The 18,051-nt window shown below is 41.6% G+C and overlaps 1 long non-coding RNA gene across 1 annotated transcript in view; it reads left to right on the forward strand.

The window, feature by feature from the left end:
* The window catches only part of LOC309805724, a 32,002-nt gene extending 16,932 nt beyond the window's left edge, over positions 1-15,070 (forward strand). Inside the window, exons 2-3 of the long non-coding RNA XR_014294289.1 lie at positions 13,776-13,900; positions 14,869-15,070. This is a non-coding gene — a long non-coding RNA (uncharacterized lncRNA). The remainder of the gene's footprint in view (positions 1-13,775; positions 13,901-14,868) is intronic.
* The last annotated feature ends 2,981 nt before the right edge of the window (positions 15,071-18,051 follow it).

Below are 18,051 nucleotides of genomic sequence, written 5' to 3' on the forward strand. Positions count from 1 at the left end.
CAGTAGGTGTTCTGTAGGAGTTGTTCCACGTGTAGCTGTATTTCTGGTGTATCCGTGGGGAGGAAGGTGATCTCCGCGTCTTCCTCTTCCGCCATCTTACCCGCGTGGATCCCCATCTCTCAGAACAGACACTTCGATAGTATCCACAGTACCTGTATGTTTCTTTTTAACTGCCTTGTTGAGTTTTAGTCCATAAAATGGCAACATGAGTAAAGGCCAGACGGTAAGTATAAGGAAGGAGCAGTGCCCAAAGCCATGTTCACTTACCTGCAAAAGGACTAGACACATTTTTTTTAACTGAGATATGATAACATATAAAATATATTAGTTTCAGGTTTACAACTTAATAATTCAATGTTTGTATTTATCGCAGAATGATCACCACAGTAAGACTAGCTAAGCCACACATAATTACAATTTTTTTTCTCGTGATGAGAATTTTTAAGATCTACTCTCTTAGCAACTTTCAGATACACAATACAATTATAGTCACCATGCTCTATGTTATATCTCATGACTTATTTTATAGCTGGAAGTTTGTATCTCTTGCCCATCTTCACCCCATTTTGCCTGTCCTTCAACCACTGCCTCTGGCAACTGCCAGTCTGTTCTCTGTATCTTGTGTTCAGTTCTTTGTAATTTTTTAGATTCCACATGATTATATGATATTTGTATTTCTCTGACTTATATCAGCATAGTGCCTTCAAGGTCCATCCATGTTGTCACAAATGGAAGGATTTTCTCATTTTTTATGGCTGAATATTTCAGTGTGTGTGTATGTGTGTATCAAAACTTTATTCATTCATTAATTGACATTTAGGTTTCTCCATGTCTTGGCTATTTTAAATAATGCTGCTATGAACATTGGGGTGCAGATGTCTTTTTGAGTCAGTGTTTTCGTTTCCTTTGGATATATTCCCAGAAGTGGAATTGCTGGATCATTGGTAGTTCAGTTTTTATTTGGGGGGGATCCTCCATACTGTTTTCCATAGTGGCTATACCAGTTTACAGTCTTGCCAGCAATACACAAGGGTTCCCATTTCTTTACATCCTCACCAGCATTTATGTCTTATCTTTTTGATGATAGCAGTTCTAACAGGTGATATCTCATTGTCGTTTTTTGCCCGTATTTAATTTTTTTTTTTTTTTTTTTGGACACGCCATGTGGCTTGCAGGATCTTAGTTCCCCAATCAGGGATTGAACCTGGGGCCTCGGCAATGAAAGTGCAGAATCCTAACCACTGGACCTCCAGGGAATTCCCTCACCCTTTTTTTTTTTTTTTTTTTTTTTTTGCAGTACACGGGCCTCTCACTGCTGTGGCCTCTCCCATTGCGGAGCACAGGCTCCGGACGCGCAGGCTCAGCGGCCATGGCTCACGGGCCCAGCCGCTCCGTGGCACGTGGGATCTTCCCAGACCAGGGCACGAACCCGTGTCCCCTGCATCGGCAGGCGGACTCCCAACCACTGCGCCACCAGGGAAGCCCCTTGGGAGGTTTTTGATTAGTGATTCCATCTCTGTTGAGATTTTGTGTTTCTTCGTGATTCATTCTTGTTAGGTTGCATGTTTCTAGGAATTTATCCATTTCTTCTAGGTTGTATAATTTTTTGCTGTATAAATGTTCATAGTAGTCTCTAATGATCCTTTATATTTCTGTGGTGTCAGTTGTAATGTCTCCTCTTTTATTTCTGATTTTATTTATTTGAGTTCTCTCTTCTTGGTGAGTCTAACTAAAGGTTTGTCAATTTTGTTTTTGTTTTCTAAAAACACAGCTCTTAGTTTCATTAACCTTTTCTATTGTCTTTTTAGTCTCTATTTCATTTATTTCTGCTCTAGTCTTTATTTCCTTTCTTCTGCTAACTTTGGGCTCAGTTTGCTCCTTTTCTAGTTCCTTAAGGCATAGAGTTAGGTTGTTTATTTGCGATCTTTCTTGCTTCTTAATGTAGGCATTTATAGCTTCTAAGAATTTCCCTCTTAGGACTGCTTCTGCTGCATCCCATAAGGTTTGGTATGTTGTTTCCATTTTTGTTTGTCTCAAGATACTTTTTAATTTCCGCTTTAATTTCTTCTTTGATCCATTGCTTGTTCAGGAAAGTGTTAATTTCCATGTATTCATGAATTTTCCAGTTTTTCACTTGTTATTGTTTTCTACTTTCATGCCATTGTGGTCAGAGAAGATACTTTGGTATGATTTCACTCTTCTTGAATATGATAAGACTTGTTTTTTGGCCTAACATGTGGTCTGTCCTAGAAAATGTTCTGTGTATTCTGCTGTTGTATTTGTATTTGTATTCTGCTGTTCTCAGATAGAATGTTCTATGTATATCTGTCAGGTCCATTTGATAGTGTTCAAATCTACTGTTTCTGTATTGATTTTCTGTCTGGATGATCTATCCAGTGATGGAAGTAGAGTTTGTTTTATTATTAATTTTTATTGAAGTATAGTTGCTTTATAATATTGTGTTAGTTTCTGCTGTACAGCATAGTGAATCAGCTATATGTATACCTATATCCCCGCTTTTTTGGATTTCCTTCCCATTTAGGTCTCCACAGAGCACTGAGTAGAGTTCCCTCAGCTATACAGTAGGTTCTCATTAGTTATCTATTTTATACATAGTATCAATAGTGTATATATGTCAATCCCAATCTCGCAATTCATCTCACCCCCTCCTTGGTATTCATAAATTTGTTTTCTATATCTGTGTCTCTATTTCTGCTTTGTAAATAAGATTGTCTATACCAGTTTTTTCAGATTCCACATATATGCGTTAATATATGATATTTGTCTTTCTCTTTCTGACTTACTTCACTATGTATGACAGTCTCTAGGTTCATCCACGTCTGTACAAGTTATGCAATTTTGTTCCTTTTTATGGCTGAGTAATACTCCATTGTATATATGTACCACATCTTCTTTATCCATTCCTCTGTTGATGGACATTTAGGTTGCTTCCATGACCTGGCTATTGTAAATAGTGCTGCAGTGAACATTGGGGTACAAGTGTCTTTTTGAGTTATGGTTTTCTCTGGGTATATGCCCAGTAATGGGATTGCTGAGTCATATGGAGTTCTATTTTTAGTTTTTTAAGGAGCCTCCATACTGTTCTCCATAGTGGCTGTATCAATTTACATTCCCACCAACAATGTATTAGGGTTCCATTTTCTCCACACCCTCTCCAGCATCTGTTGTTTGTAGATTTTTTGAGGATGACCATTCTGACTAGTGTGAGGTGATACTTCATTGTAGTTTTGATTTGCATTTCTCTAATAATTAGTGATGTTGAGCATCTTTTCATGTGTTTGTTGGCCATCTGTATGTCTTCTTTGGAGAAATGTCTATGTAGGTCTTCCACCCATTGTTGATTGGGTTGTTTGTATTTTTGATATTGAGCTGCATAAGCTGCTTGTATATTTTGGAGATTAATCCTTACTCAGTTGCTTCATTTGCAGATATTTTCTTCCATTCTGAGGGTTGTCTTTTTGTCTTGTTTATGGTTTCCTTTGCTGTGCAAAAGCTTTTAAGTTTAATTAGGTCCCATGTGTTTATTTTTGTTTTTATTCTCATTACTCTAGGAGGTGGGTCAAAAAAGATCTTGCTGTGATTTATGTCAAAGAGTGTTCTGCCTGTGTTTTCCTCTAAGAGTTTGATAGTTTCTGGCCTTACATTTAGGTCTTTAATCCATTTTGAGCTTATTTTTGTGTATAGTGTTAGGGAGTGTTCTAATTTCATTCTTTTACATGTACCTGTCCAGTTTTCCCAGCACCACTTATTGAAGAGGCTGTCCTTTCTCCACTGTACATTCCTGCCTCCTTCATCAAAGATAAGGTGACCATATGTGTGTGGGTCTATCTCTGGGCTTTCTATCCTGTTCCATTGATCTATCTTTCTGTTTCTGTGCCAGTACCATACTGTCTTGATTACTGTAGCTTTGTAGTATAGTCTGAAGTCAGGGAGCCTGATTCCTCCAGCTCCATTTTTCGTTCTCAAGATTGCTTTGGCTATTCGGGGTCTTTTGTGTTTCCATACAAATTGTGAAATTTTTTGTTCTAGTTCTGTGAAAAATGCCAGTGGTAGTTTGATAGGGATTGCATTGAATCTGTAGATTGCTCTGGGTGGTACAGTCATTTTCACAATGTTGATTCTTCCAATCCAAGAACATGGTACATCTCTCCATCTATTTGTATCATCTTTAATTTCTTTCATCAGTGTCTTATAATTTTCTGCATACAGGTCTTTTGTCTCCGTAGGTAGGTTTATTCCTACATGTTTTATTCTTTTTGTTGCAGTTGTAAATGGGAGTGTTTCCTTGATTTCACTTTCAGATTTTTCATCCTTATTGTATAGGAATGCCAGAGATTTCTGTGCATTAATTTTGTATCCTGCTTTACCAAATTCATTGATTAGCTCTAGTAGTTTTCTGGTAGCATCTTTAGGATTCTCTATGTATAGTATCATGTTATCTGCAAACAGTGACCGCTTTACTTCTTTTTTTCCGATTTGGATTCCTTTTATTTCCTTTTCTTCTCTGATTGCTGTAGCTAAAACTTCTAAAACTATGCTGAATAAGAGTGGTGAGAGTGGGCAACCTTGTCTTGTTCCTGATCTTAGTGGAAATGGTTTCAGTTTTTCATCATTGAGGATGATGTTGGCTGTGGGTTTGTCATATGGCCTTTATTATGTTGAGGAAAGTTCCCTCTATGCCTACTTTCTGCAGGGTTTTTATCATAAATGAGTGTTGAATTTTGTCAAAAGCTTTCTCTGCATCTATTGAGATGATCATATGGTTTTTCTCCTTCAGTTTGTTAATATGGTGTATCACGTTGATTGATTTGTGTATACTGAAGAATCCTTGCATTGCTGGGATAAACCCCACTTGATCATGGTGTATGATCCTTTTAATGTGCTGCTGGATTCTGTTTGCTAGTATTTTGTTGAGGATTTTTGCATCTATATTCATCAGTGATATTGGCCTATAGTTTTGTTTCTTTATGACATCTTTGTCTGGTTTTCTATCAGGGTGGTGGCGGCCTTGTAGGATGAGTTTGGGAGTGTTCCTCCCTCTGCTGTATTTTGGAAGAGTTTGAGAAGGGTAGGTGTTAGCTCTTCTCTAAATGTTTGATATAATTCGCCTGTGAAGCCATCTGGTCCTGGGCTTTTGATTGTTGGAAGATTTTTAATCACAGTGTCAATTTCACTGCTTGTGATTGGTCTGTTCATATTTTCTGTTTCTTCCTGATTCAGTCTTGGCAGGTTGTGCATTTCTAAGAATTGGTCCATTTCTTCCAGGTTGTCCATTTTATTGGCATAGAGTTGCTTGTAGTAATCTCTCATGATCTTTTGTATTTCTGCAGTGTCAGTTGTTACTTCTCCTTTTTCATTTCTAATTCTATTGATTTGAGTCTTCTCCCTTTTTTTCTTGATGAGTCTGGCTAATGGTTTATCAATTTTGTTTATCTTCTCAAAGAACCAGCTTTTAGTTTTATTGATCTTTGCTATCATTTCCTTCATTTCTTTTTCATTTATTTCTGATCTCATCTTTATGATTTCTTTACTTCTGCTAACTTTGGGGGGTTTTTGTTCTTCTCTCTCTAATTGCTTTAGGTGCAAGGTTAGGTTGTTTATTCGAGATGTGTCCTGTTTCTTAAGGTAGGATTGTATTGCTATAGACTTCCCTCTTAGAACTGCTTTTGCTGCATCCCATATGTTTTGGGTCGTCATATCTCCATTGTCATTTGTTTCTAGGTATTTTTTGATTTCCTCTTTGACTTCTTCAGTGATCACTTCGTTATTAAGTAGTGTATTGTTTAGCCTCCATGTGTTTGTATTTTTTACAGATCTTTTCCTGTAATTGATATCTAGTCTCATAGCATTGTGGTCGGGAAAGGTACTTGATACAATTTCAATTTTCTTAAATTTACCAAGGCTTGATTTGTGACCCAAGATATGATCTATCCTGGAGAATGTTCCATGAGCACTTGAGAAGAAAGTGTATTCTGTTGTTTTTGAATGGAATGTCCTATAAATATCAATTAAGTCCATCTTGTTTAATGTATCATTTAAAGCTTGTGCTTCCTTATTTATTTTCATTTTGGATAATCTGTCCATTGGTGAAAGTGGGATGTTAAAGTCCCCTACTATGAATGTGTTACTGTCAATTTCCCCTTTTATGGCTGTTAGTATTTGCCTTATGTAGTGAGGTGCTCCTATGTTGGGTGCATAAATATTTACAATTGTTATATCTTCTTCTTGGATCAATCCCTTGATCATTATGTAGTGTCCTTCTTTGTCTCTTGTAATAGTCTTTATTTTAAAGTCTATTTTGTCTGATACGAGAATTGCTACTCCAGCTTTCTTTTGATTTCCATTTGCATGGAATATCTTTTTCCATCCCCTCACTTTCAGTCTGTATGTGTCCCTAGGTCTGAAATGGGTCTCTTGTAGACAGCATATATATGGGTCTTGTTTTTGTATCCATTCAGCTGGTCTGTGTCTTCTGGTGGGAGCATTTAATCCATTTACATTTAAGGTAATTATTGATATGTATGTTCCTATTCCCATTTTCTTAATTGTTTTGGGTTTGTTATTGTAGGTCTTTTCCTTCTGTTGTGTTTCTTGCCTAGAGAAGTTCCTTTAGCATTTGTTGTAAAGCTGGTTTGGTGGTGCTGAACTCTCTCAGCTTTTGCTTGTCTGTCAAGGTTTTAATTTCTCCATCAGATCTGAATGAGATCCTTTCTGGGTAGAGTAATCTTGGTTGTAGGTTTTTCTCCTTCATCACTTTAAATATGTCCTGCCAGTCCCTTCTGGCTTGCAGAATTTCTGCTGAGAGATCAGCTGTTAACCTTATGGGGATTCCCTTGTGTGTTATTTGTTGTTTTTCCCTTGCTGCTTTTAATATGTTTTCTTTGTATTTAATTTTTGATAGTTTGATTAATATGTGTCTTGGCGTGTTTCTCCTTGGATTTATCATGTATGGGACTCTCTGTGCTTCCTGGACTTGATTAACTATTTCCTTTCCCATATTAGGGAAGTTTTCAACTATAATCTCTTCAAATATTTTCTCAGTCCCTTTCTTTTTCTCTTCTTCTGGGACCCCTATAATTCAAATGTTGGTGTGTTTAATGTTGTCCCAGAGGTCTCTGAGACTGTCTTCAGTTCTTTTCATTCTTTTTTCTTTATTCTGCTCTGCGGTAGTTATTTCCACTATTTTATCTTCCAGGTCACTTATCCGTTCTTCTGCCTCAGTTATTCTGCTATTGATCCCTTCTAGAGTATTTTTAATTTCATTTATTGTGTTGTTCATCATTGCTTGTTTCATCTTTAGTTCTTCTAGGTCCTTGTTAAATGTTTCTTGCACTTTCTCTATTCTATATCCAAGATTTTGGATCATCTTTACTATCATTATTCTGAATTCTTTTTCAGGTAGACTGCCTATTTCCTCTTCATTTGTTAGGTCTGGTGGGTTTTTATCTTGCTCCTTCATCTGCTGTGTGTTTTTCTGTCTTCTCATTTTGCTTATCTTACTGTGTTTGGGGTCTCCGTTTTGCAGTCTGCATGTTCGTAGTTCCCACTGTTTTTGGTGTCTGTCCCCAGTGGCTAAAGTTGGTTCAGTGGGTTGTTTAGGCTTCCTGGTGGAGGGGACCAGTGCCTGTGTTCTGCTGGTTGAGGCTGAATCTTGTCCTTCTGGTGGGCAGGTCCACGTCTGGTGGTGTGTTTTGGGGTGTCTGTGGCCTTATTATGATTTTAGGCAGCCTCTCTGCTAATGCATGGGGTTGTGTTCCTGTCTTGCTAGTTGTTTGGCATAGGGTGTCCAGCACTGTAGCTTGCTGGTCGTTGAGTGAAGCTGGGTGTTGGTGTTGAGATGGAGATCTCTGGGAGATTTTCGCCGTTTGATATTACATAGAGCTGGGAGGTCTCTTGTGGACCAGTGTCCTGAAGTTGGCTCTCCCACCTCAGAGGCACAGCACTGACTCCTGGCTGCAGCACCAAGAGCCTTTCATCCACACGGCTCAGAATAAAAGGGAGAAAAAGTAGACAGAAAGAAAGAGAGAGAGAGAGGGAGGGAGGGATGGAGGGAGGGAGGGATAAAATAAAATAAAGTAAGATAAAATAAAGTTATTAAAATAAAAAATAATTATGAAGAAAAATAAATTTTTTTAAAGTAAAAAAAAAAAAACAACAACAAAACAGACGGACAGAACCCTAGGACAAATGGTGAAAGAAAAGCTATACAGACAAAATCTCTCACAGAAGCATGCACATACACACTCACAAAAAGAAGAAAAGGGGGAAAATAATATATCTTGCTCTCAAAGCCCATCTCCTCAATTTGGGATGATTCGTTGTCTATTCAGGTATTCCACTGATGCAGGGTACATGAAGTTGATTGTGGAGATTTAATCCGCTGCTCCTGAGCCTGCTGAGAGAAATTTCCCTTTCTCTTCTTTGTTCGCCCAGCTCTAGGGGTTCAGCTTTGGATTTGGACCCGCCTCTGTGTGTAGGTCGCCGGAGGGTGTCTGTTCTTCGCTCAGACAGGATGGGGTTAAAGGAGCCGCTGATTAGGGGGCTCTGGCTCACTCAGGCCGGGGGGAGGGAGGGGCACTGAGTGCGGGGCGAGCCTGTGGCGGCAGAGGCCAGCATGACGTTGCACCAGCCTGAGGCGTGCCATGTGTTCTTGCGGGAAATTTGTCCCTGGATCCCAGGACCCTGGCAGTGGCGGGCTGCACAGGCTCCCAGGAGGGGAGGTGTGGATAGTGACCTGTGCTCGAACACAGGCTTCTTGGTGGTGGTAGCAGCGGCCTTAGCGTCTCATGCCCGTCTCTGGGGTCTGTGCTGTTAGCCGCGGCTCGCGCCCATCTCTGGAGCTCCTTTAAGCAGCGCTCTTAATCCGCTCTCCTCGAGCACCAGGAAACAAAGAGGGAAGAAAAAGTCTCTTGCCTCTTCGGCAGGTCCAGACTTTTTCCTGGACTCCCTCCCGGCTAGCGGCTAGCCGTGGTGCCCTGACCCCTTCAGGCTGTGTTCACGCCGCCAGTCCTCTCCCTATGCTCCGACCGGAGCCCGAGCCTCAGCTCCCAGCCCCGCCCGCCCCGGCGGCGGAGCAGACAAGCCTTTCGGGCTGGTGAGTGCTGGTCGGCAGCGATCCTCTGTGGGGGAATCTCTCCGCTTTGCCCTCCGCACCCCTGGTGCTGTGCTCTCCTCTGCGGCTCCGAAGCTTCCCCCTACGGCCACCCGCAGTCTCCGCCTGCGAAGGGGCTTCCTAATGTGTGGAAACCTTTCCTCCTTCACAGCTCCCTCCCACTGGTGCAGGTCCTGTCCCTATTCTTTTGTCTCTGTTTATTCTTTTTTCTTTTGCCCTACCCAGGTACGTGGGGAGTTTCTTGCCTTTTGGGGGGTCTGAGGTCTTCTGTCAGCATTCAGTAGGTGTTCTGTAGGAGTTGTTCCACGTGTAGATGTATTTCTGATGTATCTGTGGGGAGGAAGGTGATCTCCGCCTCTTACTCTTCCGCCATCTTCCCCCTCTCCCCTGGTTATCCATTTTAAATAAAGCAGTGTGTATATGTCAATCCCAAACTCTGTAACTATCCCTCCCCCCATTCTTTTTTTTTTCTCTCTCTCTGCTCTGATTAGGTGAGTTCCACTGCCCTGTCTTCAAGTTCACTGATCCTTTCTTCTGCTTCATTTAGTCTGTTTTTGAACTCATCTATTATATTTTTCAGTTTGGTTGTTGTATTCTTCAGTTCTGTGACTTCTATTTGGTACTTTCTTATATTTTCTACCTCTTTGTTGAAATTCTTACTTTGCTCATCCATTCCTTTCCTGAAATCAGTGAGAATCTTTATGACCATTACTTTGAACTCTTTATCAGGGAAATAGCTTATCTCCACTTCCTTGAGGTTTTTTTTAAAATAAATTTGTTTATTTATTTATGGCTGTGTTGGGTCTTCATTGCTGCATGAGGGCTTTCTCTAGTTGTGGCGAGCAGGGGCTACTCTTCGTTACAGTGCACAGGCTTCTCATTGCAGTGGCTTCTCTTGTTGCAGAGCACGGGCTCTAGGCACGCAGACTTCAGTAGTTGTGGCTCGTGGGCTCTAGCGCACAGGCTCAGTAGTTGTGGTGCATGGGCTTAGTTGCTCCACAGCATGTGGGATCTTCCCGGACCAGGGATCGATCTTCCCGGACCTTGTCCCCTGCATTGGCAGGCGGATTCTTAACCACTGTGCCACCAGGGAAGTCCCCTTTTTCTGAGGTTTTAATCTTGTTCTTTTGTTTGGAACATATTTCTCTGTGTCTTCATTTTTCTACACTCGCAGTGTTGGTTTCTGTGCATTAGATAAAACAGCTACCTCTACCAGTCTTGAAGGAGTGGCCTTATGTGGCGATGAAATTTATGGTTCAACTTTGCGGTAGCTCTTGGTTGGCTCCCCAAACCTTTGTGATTGTCCAAGCAACCTACATTATTTCTAGTGTCTCCTTGTAGTCAAGGGACCTGCCAAGACCTGTCAGTGTCCCAAAGGGAAGGATCTCAGTCAGCACCTAGATTCAGGCTGATTGGAAGTCAGACCCTCAGGCAGCAGCTTTTAAAGTATGCAGGTGTATGCTATCCTTTGGGACTGTGAGTGTAAACCCCACTGACCACCAGGACCAGGTAATCTAGAAGTGTCCCTGGGCAGAAGCTGCAAAAATTAGGGTGCCAGACAAGTGTATAAGCTCCTTTCTGGGAGATACTGATGACCTAAAGTGAGGCAGAGGGAGAACACAGAGATGCTGTCCACCAGCATTCATTCCAAGAGAGCACCTCGTAGTCTCTTAGATGCGTGCCAAACCAGAAGCCTGCCCCTCAGACCAAAGCTCCAGGAGAAGCAGATAGGCCTCTTTCACAGAAAAACTGGACGTCTGTTTCAGTCTGTTGTCCGCACTGTATGCTGGCAGTGGTAGCTGCTCAACAGCTATCTCTGATTGTTATAACCCCGTGGGACCCAGAAACACAAGCGCCACTCCACCGGCCTTGACAGCCAGGTGATCACAGGCCATACCCTGGGCAGCAGCCACAAACACGGGGCACCCAATTTAAAGTCTGGGATACCAGATGCATGTACAAGCTCCCCTCTGGGGAATACTGGCCCTCTGGAGCATGATAGAGGGAGAGAAGGAAGATATACCCACCCTCCAAGGTCTCTGAAGAAAATTACAGCCAGCCCTTAGATGTGTGTTTAGTAAGAAGCCTGTTCTTCAGGCTACAGCTATGAAGATAAGCTAATAGACCTATTTCACAGAAAGACTAGGTGCCTCAGTCTGTTGCCTCTCTGCTGTGCCCTGGGGTATAGCTGGTTAAGAACTCTTTAGTTGTTGTTACAGTCCTGTGAGACCCATGAGCATAAATCCCCCTGGCCACCAGAGCCAGGCAACCTAGAGGTGTCCCCAGGGCAGCAGCAGCAAAACTCATGGTGCCCAATGAGGGTGTAAGCTGCTTTCTGGGAGTCACAGGCAAGCTGGCACAGGGCAGAGGGAGGGTGCAGAGATGGTAACCACCAGCCTCTATCTTTGGAAAATAAGCAAATAAGCCTCTTTCACAGAAAGTCTGTGTGCTTTTCAATCAGCTGCCTCGGTGCTGGGCCCTGGGGGTGGGTGAGTCTGCCAGTGTGAATCCTTCTCAGTGTGCTGAAGACTTGTGGGTCTCATGAAGGCAAGCCCTGTTGGCTTTCAAAGCCAGATTATTGAAGGGCTCGTCTCTCAGGTGCAGGTCTTAAATACTGGGGTGCCAGATGTGGGGTTCAAAGCCTTTGGTCCTCAGGGAGAAGCTTGGGGTTTTGAGATACCTCCTAATTGTGGATTTGTAAGCCAAGGGTGGGGTTTATGGCAAAATCATGTCTCAGCCTCTCCTACCTGCTTTGATGTGGGTTTTTTCTTGTTCACCTAATGTGTAGCCATCACTCAGCTAGTATTGGTCTCTTACAGAGGAAATTTTTCCATGTGTAGCTGTAGAATTGGTGTCTGTGGGAAGAGGTGAGTACAGGATCCTCCTACATTGCTGTCTTGACCAAATCCCAGACAAATCTTTTTGGGGACCACACTTCAACCCACTCCATTTGTCTTCTGGCCTGCATCTTTTCTGATGAGAAGTCAGTACTCATTCAGGTTGTTATTCTCTTGTATGTAATTTGTCACATTTTTCTCTGGCTGTTTTCAAGACTTTTTTTTAACCTTCGGTTTCAGCAATTTGACTATGATGTGCCTGGGCATGGTTTTCTTCCTACTTATTCTGCTTAAGATTTGCTGACCTTGAATCTTTAAATTTATATCGTTCGCCAGACTTGGGGCAATATCAATCATTTCTGCAAATATTTTTCGCCCTTTCTCTGCCTCCTCTTTCTGGAGATTGTCCTACAGGTCCCTGAGTCTCTGTCCACTTTTTTCCTCATCTTTCTTCCCTCTCTCTCCTGACTGGGTAATTTCTGTTACTGAGTCTGTCCTCTGTCACCTCCATTGTGCTGTTAACTCCATCCAGTGAAGTTTTTACTTCAGATACCGTGTTTTTTTCAATTCTAGAATTTATTTTTTTTAAAATATGCGTTCTCCTAACTTTCATTCGTTGCAAATCTGTTTTCCTCATGCCATCGAGTATTGTTATAATAAACACTTTAAGGTCTTTGTCTGCAAATTTCAACATCTAGTCATCTTAACATTGGTCTCTATGGACTGTCTTTTCTCCACAGAGTGGGTCACATTTCCCTGTTTGTACGTTAAGTAATTTGGGGCAGTACCCTGGATGTTCTGAAAGTCATATTGTGGAGACTGGATTCTGTTATATTCTTCTGAAGGGTGGTGGTGATGGTGGTTGTGATTTTAAGCAGGCAGTTAGTTTGGTTGAATTCAGACTGTAAACTCTGTCTCCTGGACATCAGCTCACAACTCAGTTCAGTTCTTTTATTCTTGGCTGGGCTGCTTGCAGTCAGCCCTGTGCATGCATAGTTTAGGGGTCAACTAGAGTTTGGACAAAGCTTATACACACAATCTGGGGCTTCTCTCTCACCCTCTCCTTTCTGGGATATCCCCCCTCACTTTGCAGCCACATCATTGTCCTGAAGTTTGTTCTCTGGTTTTTAAGGCCCAGAAGACTGAGAATTTTCTTCCAGGGTTTGAGCCGCCTTGCATAACAACAACTGCACCCTACCCTCAGGCTAAAAGCCACAAAAATTGGAAACTCATCTCTTACTATTCTCTTCTTTCAAGTTCTAACTCCCCTCCAGTATACACCTGCTTTTATTTACTCTCGTGTCTTTAGGTCATTTGTTGTTGTGGTTTGGTTTTTATTTTCCATTTTGGTCCAGCGTTTGTAGTTGTTATCTGTGCGAAGGTCAGATTTACTCATCACTCAGAGTATACCTAGGTTTTTTCCTTCTCCATCAGCTGGTGGAGAGAACCTTCCTCTCCCAGTGAAGCCATAGGTATCAGCTGAAGGAGAGGCATTAATGGTGTTCAAAACTGGTAGCCTATTAAGTAACTCCATGAGTGGGTTGGAGCAATATTCTCAAGGGCAGAATGTGCCATCTCTGAAACTGGAAGAGGCCTGGCAAGCATGGTGTTTCTTTCTTAGCATTAGGAGTTGCAAGGTGCAATAATAATTCCTGTACTCTGAAGGGGAGGTCCTGGCATAACACACCCTGGACCATTGAGCACTTCAAAACTACACTTGCATAGTAAGATTTTTATCTCCCAATCTCTTGGAGCACGTGGTCTTACTGAGACATATAGAGTATTGGCCACTTCTTGCTCATCAGGTACAATTAATATTATGTATCCATATAATGGACCTCTGTGACGATACATGGAAGGTCCAGAAAATCAAAGTCCATTTGGACTGTGTTTTGACAGAGTACAGGAGAGTTCACAGGAGAGCCCTGAGGTAAGATTGTCAATATAGACTGTTGTCCACCTGTAAATGCAGATTGTTTCTGATCTTCCTTTCTGATCAATATTGGAATATTAGGTCAATAGCCACATACTATGTAAGAGAGGCTATGTTGCTTCCTTCCAGTATAGATACCAATCCAGCATAGCAGTTGCCATGTGGCTGCCCCTTAGCTAAGTTTGCAGTAGACCACTGTCATCTGCCATATCTATCTGGTTTTTACAGGGACCAGACTGGTAAATTAAAATAAGATATAATGGGGACTACCATCCTTGCATCCTTTAAGTTTTTTAGGTTAGCACAGCATTTGACCCAAGAGGCAGTATTGTTAGTGATCTACTACCTTAGCCAGACTCGGAGTGATGGGGAGGAAGATAGCAGTTCAGGGGCTTTCATTTGGCCTTTTCTACTGTAATAGTCCTTATTACATAGGTCAAGGAGCTAATGTGAGGGTTCTTCCAGATGCTAAGTATATACAACCTGATTATACATTTAGGTACCAAGGAAGTGATTACCAGATATATCTGTGAAGACTTCGGACCCACTGTAACAAAGTCCAGAGCCAGGACTTACATATATTACCTAGCCTCCAGAATCCCTGCTTTAATGATAAGTCTTTGATGTGCTTTAGTTTTGGAACTTTTACTCCCCTTCTCAGCGCTGTCATGGTAGTTCCATGATAGTACCTCACTTAACGTGGGCATCAGCTTTCCAAGTATCTAAACACTATCTTACTCTTAGGATCAGTTCCAAGGCCTCTTGTCAGCATATTAAATATTGAGTCCTGGGAAAGTATCTCCATGTCAACAAACACTCCTTTAATCAGACTAATAGTCCACCACCCCGGACCCTGGTTCAGCATCCTCGGTACATTTGCAGGCAAGCACTCCTGGCTTTTGCTGCTACATATTAGCCTGGTCCTGTAGCTCCTTTGGTGAATAATTCTTTTCCACCCTTAACAGGCCAGCACTTCCCCAGGTGGGTCGTGCTGAGACTTAACCCTAGTTATTGGCCTAGGGTCCAGAAGGGGATGTGGAGGAAGATCTTGAGGAAGGCCGATACTGTTTTGCAGGACATCTGCCTCAGGTAAGACCTCTGCATAGTTTCTGCAAGGAGGCATGCTGCTGCTGTCTTCTAGCGAGGGGAAGTAATTCACTTTTGCATGCCCAGAATGTTCAAATGGATCTCAGGTTCAATATTCTCAAGTGCATCTTTCTGGATATCCCTATCCCAAGTCTCAGCATCCCACTTCATCCCTATCAGGGGCCTAACTTTGGTGTAGGAGACTTATTGAGGCTGTAAAGTTAGCCACTGCTGAAATTCTACTATTCTTACAGTATAGTCTTGTGCCTGGTCTTTAGCACAATTTACCTTCCAGCTACATACAGTAGATGACAGTCTTTTTTGAAAGCTGCTAGTGAGACCTTCTGATTTTCACATCTTGCCTTAAATTGGTAATTGTCTGCCCTGAGCTTGTCATTTTCTCTCTTCCATGCATCAATAGCATCCAGCAATAATGAACTAATTCCATAGTCCTCTAAGTTATTGTTTCCTCTGTATTGCACAAGCCCATACAACTCTTTTCAGTTGTATCTGATTCCAGTTTACCACAGGTACATATTTCAGTAATGTCAATGTTATGGCATATCAGGTGATAATAACACTGCACTTACCATCAGTGATGGCATCTTTATTGCCATCTGACCAGCAAGTGATCAGATTCCAGAATCTCGTCCTTAGAGTCTGTTTCCTGTGACCACTATGAATTCCAAATGTCTTAGGTAGCGTTCTTCAGAAGCAGACTATGAAATGGGACTTCATGTGCAAGTAATCTATTTAGGAAATACTCCCAGGAAAAACTGGAAAATGAATAGGAGAAGCAGGATACAGGAGGGGAAAAGCAAAGCAAAGCAAGTATGTGATCTCAAAGTCCCATGGAGGGTAGCTTCAGCTTGATGCCACAGGGGAACTTTGGAATATAAATTGGGCCTCAGTTTTTGTCCTGACTTGTTGCCAGGAAGCTGGGCTTTCACACTCCCACACCAGTCAGTCACTGGCTAAGGCCCATCTGAGGGTGGGTGGACGTAAATTCCCCGAGCACGTCTGACTCTGCCTGTGGGCACAGTGGCTCCAGTAGCCCTTGAGTAGGCCTTTGAAGAGTCTCAGGTGTGGACTGTTAGAAGCAAAAGACACAAGCTGCGGAAGGGGCAAAGAGAAACCTTTGAGGGGGATCCGGGTGGAGCACCAGGAGTATCCACTATAAGTGCTTACCTTTCCTTCCCTCCGTAACTCCTCTTTTACTCCTCCAGTCCTGGAGGAGCCAGACACAACAGAGTGAGTGGGGAAGAAGAGAAGAGCGAAGAGGCAGATTAATTGAGATAGGCTAGGTTATACTGTACTAACACACAACCCTAAAATCTCAGCAGCTTATCACAGTAAAGTTTATACTTTCTTATGCCTCATGTCCTGTGTGGATTGACACCGGGCTGTGCTCCACATGGTCACTGGGGGCTAAAGTTGTTAGAGGATCCACCGTCTTGTTCTGCAATATCTTGAACACACAGCTTCCTGGGTGTTTTTTTTTTCTTTTAATTGAAGTGTAGTTGATGTATAATATTATATGTTACAGGTATATAATACAGTGGTTCACAATTTTTAAAAGTTATACTCCACTTATAGTTATTATAAAATACTTGCTGTATTCCCCATGTTGTACAGTATATCCTTGTGGTTTATTTTATACCTAATAGCTTGTACCTCTTAATCCCCTAATCCTGTATTGCCTCTCCCTCCTTCCCTCTCCCCACTGGTAACTACTAGTTTGTTCTCTATGTCTGTGAGTCTGCTTCTTTTTTGTTATATTCACTAGTTTGTTGTATTTTTTAGATTCCATATATGTGATATCATACAGTATTTGTATTTCTCTGACTTCTTTCACTTAGCATAAAGCCCTCCAAGTCCTTCCATGTTGCTGCAAATGGCAGAATTTAATTCTTTTCCGTGTGTGTGTGTGTGTATGTATGTATATGTGTGTGTGTATATACATATATACACACACACACATATATATACACACCATATCTTCTTTATCCATTCATCTGTTGATGGACACTTAGATTGCTTCCATATCTTGGCTGTTGTACATAATGCTGCTATGAAAATTGGGGTATATGTATCTTTGCAAATTAGTGTTTTTGTATTTTCTGGATATGTACCCAAGGAGTAGAATTGCCGGGTCGTATGGTAGTTCTATTTTTAGTTTTTTGAGAAACTTCCATACTGTTTTCCACAGTGGCTGCACCAATTTCCATTCCCCCCAGCAGTGTACAAGGGTTCTCTTTCTCCACATCCTCACCAACGTTTGTTATTTGTGTTCTTTAGCCATTCTGACAGGTGTGAGGTGATATCTCATTGTGCTTTTGATGTGCATTTCCCTGATGATTAGTGATGTTGAGCATCTTTTCATGTGCCTGTTGGCCACCTGCATTTCCTCTTTGGAAAAATGTCTATTCAGTTCTTCTGCCCATTTTTTAATCAGGTTGTTTGTTTTTTTGATGTTGTATTAGCTGTTTATATATGTTGAATAGTAACCCCTGATTGGTCATATCACTTGAAAATATTTGAAATATAGGGAATCAAATGGTGCAGTTGGTGAGTATCATCCCTACCATTCCTGTCTTTTTCACTGCAAGCTTCTAAGTCTAGTTTAAGCTTGAGCTGGATGAGAAAAAGTTTAAATCAAATGTGAAAGTAAAACTTGGTAACTAGATTTGCCAAAATAATTTTAGAAAAACAATGGTATTTGCCAGAGATTTTGTCACCAAGGCAGGGGGAAATGGTTTTACCTAGCACAGAGGATGTGAAAGAATTAAGGTTCCTAACAAAAAACTGAAAATAGCCAAAATGCCTAACTATATAATAGTGGTTAGGTAGATTATGTACATTGACAGGTGGGTAGGTTACTTAGCCATTGCAAACTATGTGTTTCCCGAGAACTTTTAGTGGTGTTGTTAAAATGCTTATGATATAAGGGGGAAAAGTTAGGATATAAAACTGCATATGAGAATTCCCATCTCTTACCTGGATTACTGTAAAGGCCCTACTTACCACCCTTCTGCTGCTCCAGTATGTTCTTTATGTTGCAG

Source organism: Mesoplodon mirus (assembly GCF_964341445.2).
Source record: "Mesoplodon mirus genome assembly, chromosome: 5".
In the NCBI taxonomy this organism is placed as follows: domain Eukaryota; kingdom Metazoa; phylum Chordata; class Mammalia; order Artiodactyla; family Ziphiidae; genus Mesoplodon; species Mesoplodon mirus.